Raw genomic sequence first — 23,727 nt, forward strand, 5'->3', positions numbered from 1 at the left:
TGGCGTGAATGTTACTTGCCACTTTTAATTTCAAGCCTGGCTATCGTCCCGGTCTTGCTGCAGGCGCGCATGGACTTTTTCATTTTCTGAGGAGTTGCGAATGGAACTGCACACTGTCTAATCTTCAGCGAACATTCCCACTTCTGAACTTAGTGTGGAGTGAAGATTATTGATGAAGTAGCTGAAGATGGTTCGGTCTTGGCGAACTCCTACAGCGATGTCATAGGGCTGAGATGTTTGGCTTCCGAAAGCTACAAACATTCTCTTTGTGCTAGGTATGACTCCAGCTGGTGGAGAGTGTACCTCTAATTTCATTGATCAATTAAATTAGGGCGATTGATTTCGCAATCGGTTAAATGCTGTATTGAATTCAAGGGCAGACCCTCTCACCTCACCTCTGCAATTAAATTATTTTGCCCAGGTCGGTAACAAAGGCAACCTGAGGATTGGTGAGCAGTGTGGAATCATCGTAGAATAGTAGAATGATTACAGCACGAAACAAGGATATTCAGCCCTTCGAGCCTGTGCTGGCTATTTGCAAGAGCAACTCAACTAGTTCTACTGCAGCGTACTTTCCGCATAGCCCTGCATAGGTGTTCCTTTTAGCGACTTATCAATATCTCTTTTGAAAGCCAAGATTGCGTCTGCCTCCAACATCCTTTTACTAAGCGCAATCCAGATAATAGCCACTCGCTGCGTGAAAAAGATTTTTCTTATGTTGGATTAGGTTACTGTGCCAAATCACCTTAAATCTACATTCTCTGTTTTTCGACCCTTCTGCAAATGGGAACAGTTTTTCTCTGTCTGCTCTGTCCAGATCCCTCCTGATTTTATCACTGCTATCAAATCTCCTCTCAATCTTCTCTGCTCTAAGGAGAATAACCCCAGCTCCTCCAATCGATGCACGTAACTGAAGTCACTCCTCCCTTTTCCGAACCCTCTCGAGCACCTTCACATCCTTCCTAAAGTGCGCTGGCCAGAATTGGACACAACACTCCAGTTGGGGCTGAACCAATGTTATACACAGGATTATCATATTTTCCATAAGCTTTTTTAACTACTTTCACAACCGGCCCTACCAACTTAAACTATTTGTGCACATATATCCGCAAGTATTCCGGTCTTGCACCCTCTTTAGGATTGAACCCTTTTTCTATATTGTCCCGCCTCATTCTTCTACCAAAATGAATCATTCACACTTTACTGCATTTAATTGCATCTGCCACATTTCCACACATTCCATCAGCCAGGTTTGTCCTCTTGAAGTTTATCCTCATCCTCCTCACGGTTGAATAATCACCGACTGTCACCTGCAAATTTTGAAATTGTACGCTGTCGTCCCAAATCATTCAGAAAGCGTGTGACTCTGTATGCGTCTGGCAGCGGGAATTTAGGAGGGGTTGAGAAAGACGCCACAAAGACAGTGGTCCTATCCAACATGTACAGTATACTCGCTAGCTGTGAGGAAAAGGAGAAAGACTGCAGTGTGGATAGACAGAATGCAGGCAAAGGCAGTCCAAGTGTTGGGGGTATAGAGAGCCCGACAGAAATGTGTTAGTGAAAAGGGACTATAATTAGCGGGGTACAGAGCGTCCTCTGAGAATCCGGAAGGGTGTGTGCAAATATTTTTGTTGTAATCAGAAAATCAACTGCCCCTGATTAAAGTGGGGGCCGGGGGGGTGGGGGGGGGGTCGGGTGGGTAACACTCTAAAACACTTTTCAAGTGCCCTCTTTTTTTATCCCTGGAGCCAGGATAAGGTACATCGCACCTCGGCTGGAGAACAACTTGGAAAGCGAGTGGTAAATCCAGTTGACGTGTTCCATCCTGCAACAAACGACTTATTGTCGGAACAGGGAGGAGCTCCTGCTGAAAGTTAGGCACTACGTTAAAAAGTAGGATCTCGAGGATAATAATCTGTGGATTAGTGCCCGAGCCACGTGCTAAACGGCATTGAAGCAGACAATTGAGGGGAATTCATACGTAGCTGAAGGGCTGGTGTGGGAAAGATGCGTTCCTTTCCATGGGTCACTTGCATTCTTTCTTTGACACGAAGGAGCTGTACTGATATGACCGGCTCCACCAGAACTGGGAAGAGTCCCGTGTCTTAGTGGAAAAGGTAAATAATACGGTGGCAAAGGCATTAAACTAGTAAGATGCAGCAAGGGATCTAGGAGAACCGTAATGAATCGAAAAAAAACAGGAAAGGAGTGCATAGGTAAAAATTAAGGAAGGGAGGAAATTAATGGCAAATAAATTAAAAGAGTTATAGAACAGGAAACGAAAAATATGGATAAACATAAAATGAGTGGGAATTCTATTAAAAGTGAGTTAAACTCTCAGCACAACAATGCACACAATATCTGTAATAAAACAGGGAAGCTGGAGACAATAATGTGTTGCGAGGAATCAGACATAGTCGGGATTACTGAGACATAGCTGCAGAAAAAAACATTCCCGAGGGGACGCATGGCCTAGTCCTGCTCCTATTTCTTATTTTCTTACCAAATCCACAGTCCACGCAAATATATTATCCCCAAACGCAGGAGCCCAAATTTTATGCAATAACCTATTTAGTGACATCATTTCGAATGCTTTCTGAAAATCCCAAAGAAGTGCATCCACTGGTTCTTCTTACTTACTTAGATAAATCCATGTTAACGCTGCCCAATCATATTATAATTATAAAAGTTGCCACGCTCCTAATGATAGATTTGAACATTTTCTCTATTATTGGTGTCAGACTAACTGGCTTATAGTTCACTGTTTTATCTCTCCTAGCTGTATTCTTTGGTCTGGTTACCCATGACACCTTCCAATGTACGAGGTCAATTTAGAATCCAGGGAATTTTACAAGACCACAACCAATGCATTCACTATCTCTGCAGACACCTTATACAGAGCCCTAGGATATAGGCCTTCAGGTCCAGGGGGTTAGTTGGAGTTTAGTCCCATTAATATCTCAATGATTATTTAATTAGCAACTCTAATTTATTGGATTTCCCCATTCTCACTAGACCCCTGGTTCCCCAATATCTTCAGATAATTTTGTTTAAGTGTATTCTTCCATACAGACAGATCCAAATTATTTGTTTAATGTCTCTGCCATCTACTTATTCCCCCATGATAATTGCATCTGTCTCTGTGACACATGTTTACTTTCACTAATTTCTTCCATTTGCATAGCTATATCATTTCTACAATCTGTTTTTAGGATTTTGCTCGTTTAATTCTGTATATCAATGCGTGCAGCATCAGATATAATTTAGAAGCTTAAATTCATCGTAAAATGTATGATATTTTATCAATTGCAGAGACATGGTTACATACTGGGAATGATTGATAAATTAGAATTGCAGATTACAGGATGTTTGGAAGGGTCAAGAAACGTAGGCCCAATTACAGTAGCAGAAAGAACAGTTTCAGTAAAGGGCGATCAAGTACTGGGAACACTATTCTTAGAGGTAAGGGACAGTAAAGCATGCACGACTCGAGTGTGAGCAGTCAATAAAACTCCTGATAATAGTGATGTAATTGGATGTAGTAAACAGAACAATTAGTGAAGCATGTTGCAAAGCAATGTCTTATAAAGGGAGATTTTATTTTTAACGCAGACTGGGAAAAACAAAACAGCTCAAGTAGTAAAGTCAATAAATGTAATAATTCAGGAAATTTTCAAGAATAGGCTATCTTACAATCAACACGAGCACAGGTCGATTTAACGGCAAGGAATCGTCCGGTTATTGCAAGGAACATTAGGTTTGAGAGGTGGAAAGTCGCATCTTAACTCAATGTTTACATTTAATTAAGACAAACGTCTGTGCAATGGGATTTGATCAGAGGAAACTAAATTTAACTCTTAATGGATAAACTTAAAGACAAACAGATAGATGTATGAAAATAATTATTCGACAAGACACAACAAACAGCACGTGCCCCTAAACGGCCAATAACTGCTTATGTGGTTAAGCAACCATGGCCACCAAAATAGGCAACAGAGCATATTAAGCTAAAAAAATGTACGTTCACAAATGCATAGAGCAGTGAAAATCCAGCATTCTATGAGCGGTGTTGAAACCTGAAAAGGGATGCAAAACATGTAACGAGAGGTGAGAAAACGGAAGCTGAAATATCAAATTTAACAGCAAAAGATTGTTATGAATATATTAAGAGAAAAGTATTCGAAAGGAGAAAGTGGGATCTTAATGACAATGCAAGCGAGATTACATTGAGTAAGTGGCAGAATTGTTAAATGAGTATTACGTGTGCAATTTACAGTGGAAGTGGACAGCAAAATAAGTTATCAGAAGGTATCTAAAACAAATCGTGGGGAGGATCTTAGTAGATTTAATATCAGTAAAATGGAAATAATGGGCTATAAGGTAGACAAATCTGCATGAGTTGATGGTTTCCGTCCCAAAGTATTAAAATAAATAGGTGAAGAAATTGCATATTTGTGACGTGCATTTCGAAAGCTCTCTAGATTGGGTTGGAATAGAAGATAGCAAATGTTACTCCATTATTGAAGAAGAGAGGAAAGCAAAAGGTAGGTAATACAGACTGATCCGTTTAACATCAGTTGTAGGAAATTTCATTGATTCGATTATCAGACAGGCGTGACTGAACAATGAGGCAAGAATGAGCTGCTCAAATAAAAGGAGCATGAATGGGCGACGGCAACCGTGTCTGACTAATCTAATTGAGTTTCTTGACGAGGTCATTAACATGGTGGACAATGACGTGTCCATGGAAGCTGTCCACTTGGGTATTCAGACAGCATTTCAAAATTTTCCCCAAAGAAGATTATCAACAAAATAGAAAATGAAGTTAATCTTGTGACAGGGGTTTGTCATTGGTTATCAGATAGGAGATAGAGATTTACTTTGAAGGGAATTTTCTATAATTGGCCGGATTTGATTTGTGGTGTTTTTTAGGGATGTGTACTGCTGCCACAATTTTTAACCATATATATTATTGGCTTATATTAAGGAATAGAGCGGTGTATATCCAAGTTTGCACGACACTAAGTTAGGAGGTAAATTACCTTGTGTAGTTTGGCGTAGGAAATTACAAAAGGACGGAACCTGCATAGAGTGGATAAATATATTTCAAATAGAGCTGACCATGGTGGAATGTGAAACCATCCACTTTGGATCTGAGAAATACAAATTGAAATACCTTATCAATGCTGACAGACGCGTTGATGCTGATGAGAAAACCGATTTCGGTCTCCATGTAGACAAATCAGTAAAATCTAGGTCACAGTTACAAAAATTAGCAAAACTGTCAATGGAATGCAATCGCTTTTCTCCAAGATTTTGAATATAAAAATGACCACAACGTGCTTTCGTTTTATTTAATGATGGTGAGACTTAGTTTTGGGCACCGAATGTCAGGAAAAATAAATAATCCTTATAGCAGACACAGTGCAGCTTCACCACAGTTGTACACGTGTTAAATTATGAGTGCATGTTGCATAAACTGGCTTGTATTTCCTTGTGGTTAAACAGTTGAGGGTTCAACATATCGAAACATTTTAATTCATAAACTTATTCAAAAGGGTAGATACATAAAACGTATTTCCTCTAAAGTAGAAATACAGAATACAAATGTCAACGGACAATCTGCTTATCTGTGAATGTCCTATTTTATTTGCATAAAAAATGTTGAACCTGATGAAGTCAGTAAGTAACTCGAGTCTGTCCCGGCATTCAATCACATCAGCAGTAATCTGTACCTTAAATCCTCTTGCACACCTTTGTTCCGTATCTTCTGATACGCTTATGTAAAGAAACACCTGTCCATTTGTGTATTCAAAATTTGCGATGTCCAGCATCAATGACCTTTTTAGGAGGCGAGTTCCAGAATCCCAATAACCTTTGTGTGAAAAGATGCTTCCTGATCTCATTCCTAAATGGCCTCGCTCTAATTCAAAGATTATGCCCAGAGAGAGAAAATGTTCTGTCTCCGAGCTCACAGCACATGGACCAGACAAGATGGAAAATTGTACAGCATTGCAAAACCTCAGTTATTTTGCCCAGTTCTGGGCGCATTACTTGCGGACGAATGTGGCGGAGGCGATGGAGACGGTGCAAAATGGATTCACTCGAATCATACTGTGATGACAGGCTTCAGTTATTAAGGAAATAAGGCAAAGTGAACTAAGAAAGTTAAGAGACATTCTGAAACGCGTGTTCAAATATTCAGAAGATCTGCTGGGAAATTCGGCAACTAGAGGGCATTAACATAGTCTCACCTGCAAAAATAATTTGAGATTGTAAGATGCTTATTTTAGGACGATTATATGTTATAACCAGGAATGCCTTAACATGAACAATGGAGGAAGCAGAATTCATAATACGATTCATAAGTGAAGTGAAGAAATAATGAAAAATAAAAAAGGAGCAGGAGGAAGGGTTGGGGAAATAGAGCTAAATATATACCGCTTTCAGAGAGCCAGCAGAGGAACGATGGGCCGAATGTTTATAATGTGGATATAACGTGCATAATGTGGATAAATGTGAGGTTATCATATATCATCTGAATGGTGGCAGATTAGGAAAAGGGGAGATGCAATGAGACCAGGGTCTCATGGCTCATCAGTCATTGAAAGTTGGCGTACAGATACAGCAGGTGGTAAAGAAGGCAATTGGTATGTTGGCCTTCATAGCTATGGGATTTGAGTATAGGATCAGGTAGCTCTTACTGTAGTTGTACAGGGCCTTGGTGAGGCCTCACCTGGAACATTGTGCTCAGTTTTGGTCTCCTACTCTCAGGAAGGACGTTCTTGCTATTGAGGATGTGTCGCGAAGGTTCACCAGACTGAGTCCCGGGATGGCCGGACTGATATATGAGGAGAGATTGGATCAACTGGGCCTTTATTCACTGGAGCTCAGAAGGATGAGAGGGGATCTCATAGAAACATACAAGATTCTGACGGGACTGGACAGGTTAGATGCAGGTAGATTGCTCCCAATGTTCGTGAAGTCCAGAAGCAGGGGGCACAGTCTTAGGATAAGGGATAGGCCATTTAGGACTGAGATGAGAAGAAACATCTTCACTCAGAGAGTTTTTAACCTATGGAATTCCCTGCCGCAGAAAGTTGCTGATGCCATTTCATTGGCTGTATTTAAGAGGGAGTTAGATATCGTCCTTACGGCTAAGGGGATCAAGTGGTATGGAGAGAAAGCAGGAAAGTCTGTGATTTTTCAGTTCATGATTCTGTGGACAGGAAATATCCTCCGCAGCTCAATCGACTCACAACAGTACATGAAAGCCTCGTTTTCACAATGGAAGTGCGACATTAATGCACCCTGCGTCAGTGATCAGTTCATGAGAATGCTCCAGATTGAATGATCAATGCAACCAATGCATCAGTCCTATTGATGAGGTTGTTCCAATTTTAATGATTGATGCAGCCATGGTTAAATCCCAATATAGAGAATGCCCCAAATTGAACAACAACACAAACTTATAATGGTGTCGGAATTTAATGTATTAAAACTTCCAAGGACATTCAAATCAGCCTTAATCACTGCAAACTCCGACAGCTGCACAGCCCCCGAGATGTCTACGCTCCTCTAATTCTGCCGTCCTGACCATCCCTGATTGTTATCATCATAGGCAGACCCTCGAAGTAAGGATGACTTGCTTCCAAGCCAAAAAGCGATGAGTTCACAGATCTTTCAATGAAAGACCGAATATTCCAGTTCCCGAACTATGTTTTGAAGGGTGGAAGATGCATGTGCATGGATTTTTTTAACGTTTGGTGGCCGTTGCACACCAGGCACCACACGGGCTTGACAGAGCTTGCTCTTGGTCCAGTGGAAGGAATAACCAAGACGACTGGAGACCTGCTCTGCTGCACAAAACTTGCACACATCGCAGTGTGGGCTGGCCCCTGCTGCCCCTAGGCCCTCGCCTCTCGTGGGCCTCGGTAAATTCGCTCTACCAACTCTTGCCGATCCTTCGCCCCTCCTGTTGTGCCTGTCCCCACTGCAATCAGCAACCTGGCTTCACAGCTGTCGTCCTCCTGCAGCGGCACGCGCATATCTCAGCAATGGCCTGCCATCGCACGCTGCTCCCTGTAATGGACCAGGCCTGCTGATGGTCTTGCAGGCCGGTACGAAGCCGATTTCCAGCTCATACGTTACACACGTAAACCTGTTTGTAATCGCTCAACTATTGGTGATCTTGCCTACAGCTACCTTGGCCCTAACCTCTGGAACTCCCTCCCTAAATGTGTTCGCCTCTCTCTCTCGTTCCTCATTCAAAATGCTACTTAAGCCATAACTATTTGATCAAATTGTTTGTCACCTGCGATAATTTCTAATTATGTGGCTCAGTGCCAAATGTTTTAATCGCATATGCTCGTGTGAAGCGATTGGGAAGTTTTGCTGTGTAAATGTGCTGTATAAATACAAGTTGTTTATGTTAGCAAACAAAATTCGACACCGAGATATATATAAGGTGATTTTAGAGACAGCGACCTAAACCATGTTCAAAGAGATGGGTTTTAAACAGCACCTTCAAGGACGGGAGAGACGTACAGAGGAGGAGCGACTGCTAAGCAAATTCCACAGCATTGGTTCCAGGCAAGTGATTGCATGGTTGACTGCATGAAGCCACATTTGCAGGAGCACGGAGATTGCGGACTAATGAGAGTGAAGTCTGGGCCTTGCTCACCAGGCTCATCAGAAAGACGGACTCGCTGAGAGAAGAGTGCTCCCTCAGTACCGTCAATGGAAGTGCCGATCTAGAATAGGTGCTCAACACTGTGCAATGGGACTTGACCCCATCACCTCCTCACTCAGAGGCCAGAGTGACGCGAACGATGCCAACAATATGGACATCATCTGTGGATCGAAAGGCTGTGGGTTCAAGCGTGTCTCCAGAGACTTGTGCAAAAAATCTGGACAAACAATACCACTGCATTATTTAAGGAGTGCTGCTCTGTCGCTGGTGCTGTCTTTCAGGTGAGTTGTTAAAACGAGGACCTTGTCTGCTCTCTCATGTGGATGTAAAAGCTCCCATGGCAATACTTTGAAGAAGAGTGGGTGAGTTCTCCCCGGTGTTCTGGCCAAGATTGATCGCTGACCACAATAAATCTAAAGCAGATTATGCAATCATTGTCGTAATCCTGTAATTGAAGGTTGCTGTGGGCAAATATGGCTGGCACATTTCTTGTATTACAATAGCGACAGCAATTGAAAAATGCATACTTTTCTGTAAAGAGCTTTGGGATGTCCTGAGGTCATGAAAGGGGCTTTATAGAATCATAGAATAGTACAGCACAGAAGCAGGCATTGGGCCCTGAAGTCTGCGCCTGCTCTTTCGAAGAGCAATCCAGTTACTCCCCCTCCCCCAATCATTCAGCATATCACTGCATTTTTTCTTCTTTAATTAGTTATCCTATTCCCTTCTGAAAGCCGTAATTGAATATTCCTCCATCGCCCTATCAGGCAGTGTATTCCACCTCCTAACCACGTCTTATGAAAAGTAAGTTTTCCTTCTGTGGCTCTGATTCTTTTGACAATCAGCTTAAATATGGTCATCGAACATTTAATGCTTGGAATCGTTTCTCTTTATATATTCTATCTAAATCCGTCTTCATTTTTATAACCACGATCATATCTCCTCTTAGCCCTCCCTAATTCAACGATAACATAGAAACATAGAAACATGGAAAATAGGTGCAGGAGTAGGCCATTCGGCCCTTCTAGCCTGCACCGCCATTCAATGAGTTCATGGCTGAACATGCAACTTCAGTACCCTATTCCTGCTTTCTCACCATATTCCTTGATCCCCTTTGTAGTTAGGACTACATCTAACTCTTTTTTGAATATATTCAGTGAATTGGCCTCAACAACTTTCTGTGATAGAGAATTCCACAGGTTCACCACGGTCTTGGTGAAGAAGTTCCTCCTCATTTCGGTCCTAAATGGCTTAGCCGCTTATCCTTAGACTGTGACCCCTTGTTCCGGACTTCAGCAACATTGGGAACATTCTTCCTGCATCTAACCTGTCTAAACCCATCAGAATTTTAAAGGTTTCTAGGAGATCCCCTCTCATTCTTCTGAACTCCAGTGAATACAAGCCCTGTTAATCCAGTCTTTCTGGATAGGTCAGTCCCGTCATCCCGGGAATCAATCTGGTGAACCGTCGCTGCACTCCCTCAATAGCAAGAATGTCCTTCCTCAGGTTAGGAGACCAAAACTGTACACAATACTCCAGGTGTGGCCTCACCAATGCCCTGAACAACTGTAGCAACATCTCCCTGCCCCTCTACTCAAATCCCTTCGCTATGAAGGCCAACATGCCATTTGCTTTCTTAACCGCCTGCTGCACCTACATCCCAACCTTCAATGACTGATGTACCATGACACCCAAGTCTTGTAGCATCTCCCCTTATCCTAATCTGTCAACATTCAGATAATAGTCTGTCTCTCTGTTTTTACCACCAAAGTGGATAACCTCACATTTATCGACATTATACTTCATCTGCCATGCATTTGCCCACTCACCTAACCTATCCAAGTCGTTCTGCAGCCTCGTGGCATCCTCCTCGCTGCTCACACTGCCACCTAACTTAGTGTCATCCGCAAATTTGGAGATACTACATTTAATCCCCTCGTCTAAATCATTAATCTACAGTGTAACAGCTGGGGCCCCAGCACGGAACCTTGCAGTACCCCACTAGTCACCGCCTGCCATTCTGAAAAGTATCCATTTACGTCTACACTTTGCTTCCTGTCTGACAACCAGTTCTCAATCCAGTTTCAGCAAACTACCCCCAATCCCATGTGCTTTAACTTTGCACATTAATATCATGTGTGGGACCTTGTCGAAAGCATTCTGAAAGTCCAAATACACCACATCAACTGGTTCTCCCTTGTCCACTTTCCTGGAAACATCCTCAAACATTTCTAGAAGCTTTGTCAAGCATGATTTCCCTTTCACAAATCCATGCTGACTTAGACCTATCATGTCACCTCTTTCCAAATGCGCTGCTATGACATCCTCAATAATTGATTCCATCATCTTACCCATACCGATGTCAGGCTTACTGGTCTATTATTCCGTGTTTTCTCTTTACCTCCTTTTTTAAAAAGTGGGGTTACATTTGCTACCCTCCACCCGATAGGAACTGATCCAGTGTCAATGTAATGTTTGAAAATGACTGTCAATGCATCCGCTATTTCCAAGGCCACCTCCTTAAGTACTCTGGGATGCAGTCCATCAGGCCCTGGGGATTTATCGGCCTTCAATCCTATTAATTTCCCAAACACAATTTCCCGACTAATAAGGATTTCTCTCAGTTCCTCCTCCTTACTAGACCCTCTGACCTCTCTTATTTCCGGAAGGTTATTATTGTCCGCCTTAGTGAATACCGAACCAAAGTAGTTGTTCAATTGGTCCGCCATTTCTTTGTTGCCCGTTATGACTTCCTCTGATTCTGGTTGCAGGGGACCTACATTTGTCTTTACTACCTTTTTCTCTTTACATATCTACAGAAACTTTTGCAATCCGTCATAATGTTCCCTGCAAGCTTCTTCTCGTACTCCATTTTCCCTGCCCTAATCAAACCCTTTGTCCTCCTCTGCTGAGTTCTAAATGTCTCCCAATCTCCGGGTTCACTGCTATTTCTGGCCAATTTCTATGCCACTTCCTTGGCTTTACTACTATTCCTGATTTCCCCTGATAGCCACAGTTGATCCACCTTCCCTTTTTTAATTTTGCGACAGACAGGAATGTACAATTATTGTCATTCATCCATGCGGTCTCTAAATGTCTGCCATTGCCCATCCACATCAACCCCTTAAGTATTATTCGCCAATCAATCCTAGCTAATTCACACCTCATACCTTCCAAGTTACCCTTCTTTAAGTTCTGTACCATGGTCTCTGAATTAACTGTTTCATTCTCCATCCTAATGCAGAATTTCACCATATTATGGTCACTCTTCCCCAAGGGGCCTCACACAACGTTATTGCTAATTGATCCTCTCTCATTACACAACATCCAATCTAAATGGCCTCCCCCCTAGTTGGTTCCTCGACATATTGGTCTGGAATACAATCTCTTATGCACTCTAGGAAATCCTCCTCCACCGTATTGCTTCCAGTTTGGTTAGCCCAATCTATGTGCATATTCAAGTCACCCATTATAACTGCTGCACCCTTATTGCATGCACCGCTAATTTCTTGTTTGATGCTCTCCCCAACATTACAACTACTTTTTGGAGGTCTGTACACAACTCCTACTAACGTTTTTTGCCCTTTGGTGTTCTGCAGTTCTACCTTATAGATTCCACATCATCCAAGCTAATGTCCATTCTAACTATTGCATTAATCTCTTCTTTAACCAGCAATGCTACCCCGCCTCCTTTTCCCTTTATTCTATCCTTCCTGAATGTTGATTACCCCTGGATGTTGAGTTCCCAGCCCTGCTCATCCTGGAGGCACGTCTCTGTAATCCCAATCACATCATATTTGTTAACATCTATTTGCACAGTTAATTCATCCACCTTATTACGGATACTCAGATACATGCACAGCTTCTCTAGTCATGCCGATAAATATAACCCCTCATCCTTGGAACCATCGTGTCATTCCATACCCTCAACAGTAGACACGTGCTTCACAATTTGCTCCGTAGAATTGGGCACAAAAATCCAGCTGGGGCGAAACTATTATTTTATGTTGGTTTAGCATAAGGTCTTAGCTTTTGTACTATATGCTTCTATTTATAAAGCGCCGAATACCATATGCTTTATGAACTGCTCTGCTAATTTGTCCAGCCAAAGTCGAACATTAGGAACGAGAGAATAGATTGCTGATATCTGGTCATGCCTGCCTCTGGAGCCTGCTACAGCGCCAAACATTTGTGAACGAACTCCCCCAGGTGGCTCTGCTCTTGCACCCCGTTTAATATTTTAATGTGTATGTTCTCTCTGCATTCTTAGAACCAAATATGTCACCTCAGGCTTCTCTGCTTTGAATTATATTTGAGATATGTCCATCTATTCCACCAGCCTGTTTATGTCTTTTTAAGTCCATCACTAACTTCCTCACTGTCGACTATACTTCTAAGATTTGTATAATCCGCAAATTTCGAAATTGTTCCCCATGCTCCCAAGATCAAATCATTAATGTATATCAGAAACCGCACTAATCCTCGTACTAAACTTTGGGGAATGCTACATGATAACCCTATCTTAATTTTCTTTTTATTTCTGCTTTTAATTGTTAATCATCAAGACTCTCCCACTGAATAAATTGCTTAATCTTGTCACGTCTCAGTTTAAGTTCCATCTAAAGTGTTCACCAAGATGACTTTGTTGCACAGCAATGCAAGATCTGCTCGCAGACATGAGGTTTCACAACAGTTCCGCTTTGAAATCTTTCACAGGTTTCGTCAAATTGTCACAACTTGTGTATTATTGCCACATTTCAACCTTTTATCTCATGCACTATGCAAGTATTTCCATCTGATGTGGCAATTCTCTGCGCAAACCGGACATATTCGTCAACGAGATTCTAATAATCAGATTTATGAAATGCCGTTGGAAAGTGTAATTCGACCTAATCGGGGAGACCTATGTTTGAGCAGATTCAAGCCCAGAATTTTCAATGGTAAAAGATGGCGTTTTTCAATTCAAGCATTGAAATAGTTCACTCTGGCTTGCTTTGTCTGTTTATAAGGTTATGGTGATAGGGTTAGATGAAGATGGTTGGGAGGGGGCTCCTGTGCAGGTTAAACACTGACATGCACCAGTTAGCCGAAAGGGTCTGTCACTGCTTTGTACTTTAGGTGTCCGTATGGTTATTGAGAGTAATTTTATGGTCATGTGAGATTCCAAGTTAACTTTCAAGTTAACCTGGAAAAGGGAATAGAGAATTATGTCTTGTCGATTGGAGTTAGCACGGTTGATGAAAAGGTCAGATCCCAAATTAAGAGGGCACTACTCTTTATGGTAAATGGTGACGGGGCCCCTAGGTAACTTGTATTTCCAGTAACTACCTGATACTTTCAGTTGGTTACCACCCTAGGCCTGTTTAATAAGGAATTGCGAACCTATCTGTCCTGGCTCCAGATGTAGTCCACATGAGCATTCAGACTAAAAGGAACATAAGGGCAGAAGGACAATTCGGCTAATTGATACTGTTACATACGAAAAGTAGGATGCCATTCCAACACTCGATGCTGTTACATAGGAACAGGACGAGGCTACTCAAATCCTCGATGACGTTAAGTAGGCAAATGTGGAGGTCATTCTTCACCTCAAGGCTATTACGTAGCGACAGGAATAGGTTGAGCTGTCCCCCGATACATTTACAGAAGAGCTGCAGAATGACGTTCTGCTCTCCTGTCTCTCCCGCCTGCCGCACCCTGTTGCAACTTCATACATTTGTGAAATAACACCCACAGGTCTCTCTGCTCCTGCACCCCATGAAAATTGTACAGTTTAATGTATATGGTCATTCTTAGTACCGAATGTATCACCTCCCACTTCTCTGCTTTGAATTATGTTTCAGATGGGTCCATCTGTTATACCAGCTTGTATACGCTTTTTAAGTCAATCACTATGTACTTCACTGTTTATTACACTTCTAAGCTTCATATTATCTGCAAATTCCTAAATTGTGCCGTGTAGCCCTTAGACCAAATTGTTAATGTATCGCAGAAACCGAAGTGGTCCTTGTGCTGAACCTTGGGAAAAGCCACTCGATATCTCTATCTATCTATTGTTTTTATTTCAACCTTTAATTGATAGTACACAATATCACCAAAAGTACAAACTGAAGAAATTGCTTAATCTTGTCACGTCTCAGTTTCAGATCCATCTTAAGAGTTCACAAGATGATATTTTTACGAGGCAAAGCAGACTCTGCAAGCACACATGTGGTTTCACGGCAGTTCAGCTTTGAGATCTTTCAAAACTTTTGTCAAATTGACATAACTAGTTACATTGTTGCCAAATTTCAGTCTTTGATCTAAGGCACATTGTTAGTATTTTCATCTGATGGGGCAATTGTCTGCGCAACCGGGACATAATGATCAACGAGATTTTAGTGATCAGATCGATGAAATGCCTTTGGAAATGTAATTGGACCTAACCAGGGCGTCCTGTTTTTGAGCAGATCCATGCCCACCATTTTCACATTGTGCTTTTTCTTATTAGAAGGTTATGCTGATATGGTTAGATGATGATGGTTTGGAGGATGCTCCTGTTCACGTTAAATACATCATGCACTCGTTAGCGGAACTGGTCTGTCACTGTGCTGTAGTTCAGGTGTAAGTATATTTTCAACATGGTTATTAAGAGTAATGAAATGGTCATATGAGATTCCAAGTTAGGATGCGAGTTTGGAAAAGGAGTGGAGAATCATGGCATTCCGTTTGGAGGTAACCCTGCGGATGAGATGTGATCAGTTCACAAATTAAGAGGGCGCTGCTCTTTATGATAAATGGTGACTGGGCACCTTGAGTAACTATTATTTCCAATAACTACCTGATCCCTTCAGGTCGTCACCACCCAGGAAATGATAAATCATGAAGAACGAATCGAATTGTCCTTGCTTCAGGAGGATACAATATGATCCCATTGGGGCACGCAACGCATCGCTATGGAACCCCAGAAAAAAGATTTAATAAACGTCTTGCAATCAGGGCCTTGCACACCTGCTCGCCACGCCCGGGCGATACTGCTGCACTACCCTGCAAAACCGGCAGCAAATGCCCCGAAAGGGCACTGGAAGCTGGCTGCCGACCTGGAAATAATGTCCACCGCAATCACTGACGCTACGAAGCGCGAACACAAGCGGTAACGGACCGAATTACCAGCCCACATTGTTTTATTGCCTGACGCTAGTTTCAGATGTAAGTATAATATCTATTTAATGCTTTGTTTCAATCTTAAGCGATCACAACACAGTTGCAATGTATAACTACAAACAAAAGTGTTCCAAAATTGGAAGAGCAGAGGGAAAAAAGTCATCGTCAAGAAATGCATCCTCAAGATTTGCAAATCTGATCAAATATTTTGTATCCTTTAATTTAGTTCATTCCCTTTATCATTATCGTTACCCATCATTTTTCTGTAAGCCGATGTAGTGCAATCCTTTTTCTAAATGTGCTCCTTGGATATGCGCAATGCTAACAAGGCCAACATTTATTACACATGTGTAATTGCACTTTTGTAAGTGGTGGTGAGCTGCCTTCTTGAACTGCTGAAGTCCGTGTGGTGAACCATCTGCGCAGTGCTGTTAGGGCAGGAGTTGAGAAATATAAAACATAAATAAAGAAACGTCTTGTATTTATGCAGCGCCTTTTACGACCTCAGGATGTCCTGAAGTGCTCTACAGCCAATTATGTACTTTTCAAATGGAATAAACCTGTTGTGTTCTCGGAAACTTGGCAGCTAATTTGCGCCATAAACAGCAACGTAATAATAGAAACTTAGAAACATAGAAAATAGGTGCAGGAGTAGGTCATTCGGCCCTTCTAGCCTGCACCGCCTTTCAATGAGTTCATGGCTGAACATGCAACTTCAGTACCCCATTCCTGCTTTCTCACCATACCCCTTGATTCCCCTAGTAGTAAGGACTTCATCTAACTCCTTTTTGAATATATTTAGTGAATTGGCCTCAACAGCTTTCTGTGGTAGAGAATTCCACAGGTTCACCACTCTCTGGCTGAAGTAATTCCTCCTCATCTCAGTCCTAAATGGCTTCCCCCTTATCCTTAGACTGTGTCCCCTGGTTCTGGACTTTCCCAACATTGGGAAAATTCTTCCTGCATCTAACCTGTCTAACCCCGTCAGAATTGTAAACGTTTCTATGAGGTCCCCTCTCATTTTTCTGAACTCCAGTGAATACATGCCCAGTTGATCCAGTCTTTCTTGTTATGTCAGTCCCGCCATCCCGGGAATCAGTCTGGTGAACCTTCGCTACACTCCCTCAATAGCAAGAATGTCCTTCCTCAGGTTAGGAGACCAAAACTGTACACAATACTCGAGGTGTGGCCTCACCAAGGCCCTCCATAGTTGTAGCAACACCTCCCTGTACTCAAATCCCCTCGCTATGAAGGCCAACATGCCATTTGCTTTCTTAACCGCCTGCTGTACCTGCATGCCAACCTTCAATGACTGATGTACCATGACACCCAGGTCTCTTTACACCTCCCCTTTTCCGAATCTGTCAACATTCAGATAATAGTCTGTCTCTCTGTTTTTACCACCAAAGTGGATAACCTCACATTTATCCACATTATACTTCATCTGCCATGCATTTGCACACTCACCTAACCTATCCAAGTCGCTCTGCAGCCTCATAGCATACTCCTCGCAGCTCAAACTGCCACCCAACTTAGTGTCATCCGCAAATTTGGAGATACTACATTTAATCCCCTCGTCTAAATCATTAATGTACAGTGTACACAGCTGGGGCCCCATCACAGACACTTGCGGTACCCCACTAGTCACTGTTGCCATTCTGAAAAGTCCCCATTTACTCCTACTCTTTGCTTCCTGTCTGACAACCAGTTCTCAATCCATGTCAGCACACTACCCCCAATCCCATGTGCTTTAACTTTGCACATTAATCTCTTGTGTGGGACCTTGTCGGAAGCCTTCTGAAAGTCCAAATATACCACATCAACTAGTTCTCCCTTGTCCACTCTACTGGAAACATCTTCGGAAAATTCCAGAAGATTTGTCAAGCATGATTTCCCTTTCACAAATCCATGCTGACTTGGACCTATCATGTTACCTCTTTCCAAATGCACTGCTATGACATCCTTAATTATTGATTCCATCATTTTACCCACTACCGATGTCAGGCTGACCGGTCTATAATTCCCTGTTTTCTCTCTCCCTCCTTTTTTATAAAGTGGGGTTACATTGGCTACCCTCCACTCCATAGAAGTGTATAATCTGCTTTTTTTAGTGATGTTGGTTGAGCGATAAACACTGCCGAGAACATTGGGGATAACGCCCCTGCTCATCTTTGAATAGTGCCATTGGATCGTTTACATCCACCTGTGAGGGCAGTCGAAGCCGCGGTTTAAAGTCTCATCTGAGAGACGGCCCCTCCGACAGTGGAAGTGAGTGTGCTGCCGACAGTCCCACGGCTGTCACCTGCTTTGAAATGTTGTTTGTGCGTCTCAGTAAAATGAAAGTATATTTTCTAGCCCTGTACCATGCAGATATATACGACATAAAAAAGTATTTAATGTGTTTGTGTGTGTATAAATGTTGCACGTTATTTGAGGTTGAATCCCAAAATTATTACTTGTTGATGAGGAAAATAGGAATCCAGAAGTTGAGAATCAAAAGCTGTACAAAATAATAATGTTAGCTTTGGTGCAGAGGGATCTCATTGTAGCAACACACAAGCACCCGACACACCAAATCTAGTCTATTTGTTCAAACTATATCTGATGCGTGACACAGCTGCTGTACAGCTATTCAATGGGGAGGTGTTTAACCTTGAACATCTGATTTACTTTGAATGTAGAAGATTGAGGGGTGTCTGTTTAAGATGATTTAAGGACTTGATAGAGTAGATAGAGATATACTTTTTCCTCTGGTGAGGGTGTCTAGAAGAAGGGGCATAACCTCAAATTTAGAGCTAAGCAGTTAAGGGATTAAGTCAAGAAGCACTTCTTCACACAAAGGGTCGTGCAAATCTAGAAATCTTTCCCCCAAAAAGCTGTTGAAGCTGGGATTAAATTCAAAATTTCAAAATTGAGATTGAGAGAATTGTGTTCGGCAATGTTATTAAGGGTTACAGAATCAAGGCTTAAGATTCAGATCAGCCATGATCGAATTAAATTTGGTGGCACAAACTTGATTGCCTCAATGGCTTACTTCTGTCCCAATGGTCAATTCAACCAGTAAGGGAGCACATTGATGGCAAGGGAATAGAGTTAATAGAACAGAATTCTAAAAAGATTGTTAAACATAAAATGAGAGAAAATCCTTTAGAAAAATATGTATACTGTCTGTGCAACAATGCACACGCTGCCTGTAATAAAACAGTTGAGCTGGAGGCAATCATGCATTGCGAGGAACCAGACACAGTAGGGATTACTGAGACATGTCTATGGAAACATTCAGGGCTGGGAATTAAACATTGCATGCACAAAATATTTAGAAACAATAAAGAAGCGAAAGGGAGAGTTGGTGTAGCTGTACTTATTTGTGATAAAATAATGTCAGCAGAAAATGGTGAGGCAGTTGTGAGCAGGAGAAAAATATAATGCATATGGATAGAGATTAAAATATAATAAAAGATTACATCACATTAATAAGTGTCTGCTACAGGCCACCCAATAGTGGAAGGGAGGTGGAGGAAGAAATATACAGACAAAATCGGGAAATGAGTAAAAAGCATAGATTAACAATCATGGGGGATTTCAACTTCCCCGATAATAATTGGACAGATGAAATAGGTAAAGGCGCATTTCTGCAAGGTGCACATGACTCCTTTCTAATCAACTATTTAAAAAGCGCAACAAGGGAGAATTGGCTATTGGATCTGGCAATGGGGAATGAACCAGAGCAGATAAGAGAAGTAAAAGTACGCGAACATTTAGGCAATAGTGACCATAGTATAATGGATATGACTGCTGCCAACGACATATAATCGTTGCCCATGCGCTGTGCCAATGGTCTCTTGTTTTTTCTTGCCGTGGTTCACAGCCAGCTGTCATTTTGATAGGATATAAATTGTGTTAGAAACATAGAAACATAGAAAATAGGTGCAGGATTAGGCCATTCGACCCTTCGAGCTTGCAGCACCACTCAATATGATCATGGCAAATCATGTAACTTCAGTACACATTCCTGCGTTCTCTCCATACACCTTGAGCCCTTTCGCCATAAGGGCCACATCTAGCTCCCTTTTGAATATATCTAACGAACTGGCCTCAACAACGTTCTGTGGTGGAGAATGCACTGCTTCAGAATTCTCTGAGTGAAGAGGTCGCTCCACGGTCCTACATGGCTTATCCCTGATCCTTAGACTGTGACCCCTGGTTCAGTACTTCCGCAAAATCGGGAACATTCTTCCTGCATCTAACTGTCCAATGCCATCTAAATTGCATATGTTTCAATGAGATCCCCTCTTGTGCTTCTAAATTCCAGTGAAAATAAGCCGAGTCGATCCAGTCTGACTTAATATATCAGACCTGCCATCCCGGGAATCAGTCTGGTGAACCATCGCTGCAGTCCCTGAAAAGCAAGTATGTCCTTCCTCAGATAGGAATTCAAACTTCACACCCACCTTTTCCTTCAATCACCTCGTGTCCCACCTGTGATAGAGGCTGTAATTCCCATATTGGACTGTACAGTCACCTGCGAACTCACTTTTAGAGCGGAATCAAGTCTTCCTCGATTTCTAGGGAGTGCCTATGATGATGATGGTGATGATGACAGGAATATTAAATAATGATTTTGCTTCAATAATTACCAGGGAGATAGATCAGTTGGAAATTACATCGGACGATGCGAATCTTAATGATATAAGTGCATTTAAAATACAAAGAGGAGATATATTAAATAAACTAACCACACGTAAAGAGGATACAGCCCCTTGTCGTTGCATTTCAAAAGTATCAACGGATGAGATAGCACAATCAGTACTACACAAATTTAATAATTCGTTGGAAAAGGTTGTGGTGCCAGAGGGCTAGTGGATAGCTAACGTAATATCTCTATTTAAAAAGAAGGACAGAACATGTCCAGGGAATTATAGACGAGTCAGCTCAACATTGGTGGTAGGAAAAAAATGGAATCTCTACTAAAGGAGAAAATTGAAGTACATCTAGAGGTCAATAATATAATAATGAACATTGGTTTCAAAAGGGAAATTCATGCTTGTCCAACATTATTGAATTTTTTGAAGAGGCAACAAAGGTAGTAGACAATATTAATGCAGTCGATGAAATTTACCTAGATTTTCAAGAGGCCTTCTATAAACTACCCCATAATAGACTGGTGAACAATGTCAGAAAATGCAGTCAGGTGACACGTAGCAGAAAGGATAACAAGCTGGCTCCAAGACAGAACGCAGAGAGTAGGGACATTAGCTGAAAGTGGTTAATGGTGTTCCACAAGGATCAGTGCTGGGACCACTGTTCACAATTTATATTAACGGTTTAGACTTTAGAATCTAAAACAATCTTTCTAAGATGACACCAAATTTAGGAGTGCTGTTAGTGGAAGGATAGTCAATACTGAGAAGAACTGTAACAAATGAGAGGAGGACGTTAATAAACTTGCAGACTGTGCATATAATTGGGAAATGAAGTTCAACACAAATAAATGCGAGGTATGACATTTTGGTAGAAAGAGAAGGGAGTTCACTTATTATTTGGACGGTGCGACTGTCGGTGATCTTGGAGTACAAATACATAAATCACTAAAATTTGCAACACAGGTTCGCAAAGCCATAAGAAAACAAACCAAGCACGAGGGTATATTTCTAAAGGTATAGAGTATAAAAGGAGGGAAGTTGTGCTAAACCTGTATCAATCTTTGGTGAGACCGTTTTTAGAATACCGCGTACATTTCTGGTCGCCATATTATAAAAAATACATAGAAGCACTGGAGAGGGAGCAGAGAGGATTTACAAAGATGATCCCAGAAATGTGAGTGTCTACAGACCAGGAAAGGCTGAGTCATTTTTTCCTTGAAAAAAGAATGCAGAAAGGTGACCTAATAGAGGTATTTAAAATTATGAAACTTTTAGTTTGAGTGGCTGCAGAGAGAATGTATACACGTGGGGAGAAGAGCATGACATGAGGATGTCAATATAAGATAGTCAGCAAGAACTCCAATGGGAACTCAGCGAAAAGTTCTGAGCCCAAAGAGCGGTGAGAAAGTGGAACGCGCTGTTTGAAGCAAATATTACAGATGAATTTAAGGGTAGGCTGGACAGGCATATGAGGGAAAAGGGAATGGGGAGTTTTGCTGATAGATTTAGATGAGGAAAGAGGTAGGACCTTGAGTGGGGCACAAACGCCGGCATGGACGAGTTGGACAGAATGGTCTGTTCCTGTGACGTGTATCCTGTGTAGTCCTGTGAAATTCTTCTTTTCTCGTTTAATGAAGTGTTCTTTATTCATTTGTGTTTTTATTCACTTTTATTACCAATCTCCCTTATGCTGTGTGAGATAACTGTTCCTCTTTTCTCACACCTGGATCTCATTTGTAATCCCTACGGTTCTATCCTCCTCGTTCTAGCTCCTCCTGCTGCCCATCGCTCCCGCACTCCCTACCCCACTCTCTCTCCCTGCCCCAATCTCTCTCCCTGCCCCGCTGCCTCTCCCTGCCTGTCCCGGTATCTCTCCCTGCACTGGTCTTCCTAGCCTGCCCCGCTCTCTCTCCCTGTCCCGCACACTCGCCCTGCCCTGCTTCTTCTCCATCTCCCTGCCCCGTTCCCTCTCCCTGCCCCGCTTCCTCTTCCTGTCCCGCTTCCTCTCCCTGCCCCGCTCTCTCTCCCTGCCCCGCTCTCTCAATCTGCACCGCTGCCTCTCCCGCTCCCTGCCCCGTTCTCTCTCCCTGCTCCGCTCGCTCAACCTGCCCCGTTTCCTATCCCTACCCTGCTTCCTCTCCCTGCCCCGCTCTATCTCCCTGCCCCATTTCCTCTGCCTACCCCACTTAGTCTCCCTGTCCCGCTCTATCTCCCTGCCCCGCACTCTCTTCCTACCGCGGTGCATTCCCGGCTCTCTCTCCCTGCCCCACCCTATCTTCCAGCCCTGCTCTCTCCCTGCTCCGCACTCTCTCCCTGCCCCGCTCCCACTTCCTGCCCCGCTCCCTCTCCCTGGCCCGCTATCTTTCCATGCCCTGTGCCCTCTCCCTGGCCCGCTCTCTCTCCCTGGCCCGCTCTCTCTCCCTGCCCCGCTCTCTCTCCCTGCCCAGTCTCCCTAGCCTGCCCCGCTCTGCCTCGCCTGTTTCATCCCTGCACTGCTCTCTGCCTATAATGCTGTGCTATATCTGGCTTGGGAGTGATTTATGGGAAATTGTAGAGGGAGCTTTGCCGTATGTCTAACACATGCTGCACCTGCCTTGATATTGATTCATGGGACAGTGTAAATGGAACATGACTCTGTATATAACCTACGTTATATCTGACCTGAGTGTGTTTGGTTTAACAGTGTTCATAAGAACACAGGAACACAACAACATAAGAAGTAAGATCTGGAGTAGAACATTTGAACCCATGAGCCTGCTCCACCATTCAATAAGATCATGGCTGATTTAATCCTGGCCTTACCTTCACCTCCACGCTCGCTCCTCATAACTCTTGACTCTTTTAGCATTCAATATTTTTGTCTACCTCCATCTGTAATATATTCTGCGACACAGCCTTCATAGCTCCCTGGGGTAGAGAATTTCAAAGTTTCATGACCCTCTGAGAGAAGCAATTCCTCCTCATTTCTGTATTAAATGAGCAACCTCTAATTCTGAAACTATGCGCCGTAGTTCTAGATTCCTTCATGAGGGGAAGCATCCTCACTGCATCTACCATGCCCAGCCCCCTCATAATCTTACAGTTTACAGTACGATTACCTGTCATTCTTCTAAACTCTCCCTACCCCTGTCTCACTAAAGCGCCCTCCCGAACTCGCCGTTCCTAACTAGCCCTACCTTCCCCTCTCTCCCTTCCCCCCTTCTTTGCCCACTCTACCTTCACCCTCTCCCTTCCCACCTCTCCGTTCCC

This window comes from Pristiophorus japonicus, chromosome 25, assembly GCF_044704955.1.
Source record: "Pristiophorus japonicus isolate sPriJap1 chromosome 25, sPriJap1.hap1, whole genome shotgun sequence".
NCBI classification, from domain to species: domain Eukaryota; kingdom Metazoa; phylum Chordata; class Chondrichthyes; family Pristiophoridae; genus Pristiophorus; species Pristiophorus japonicus.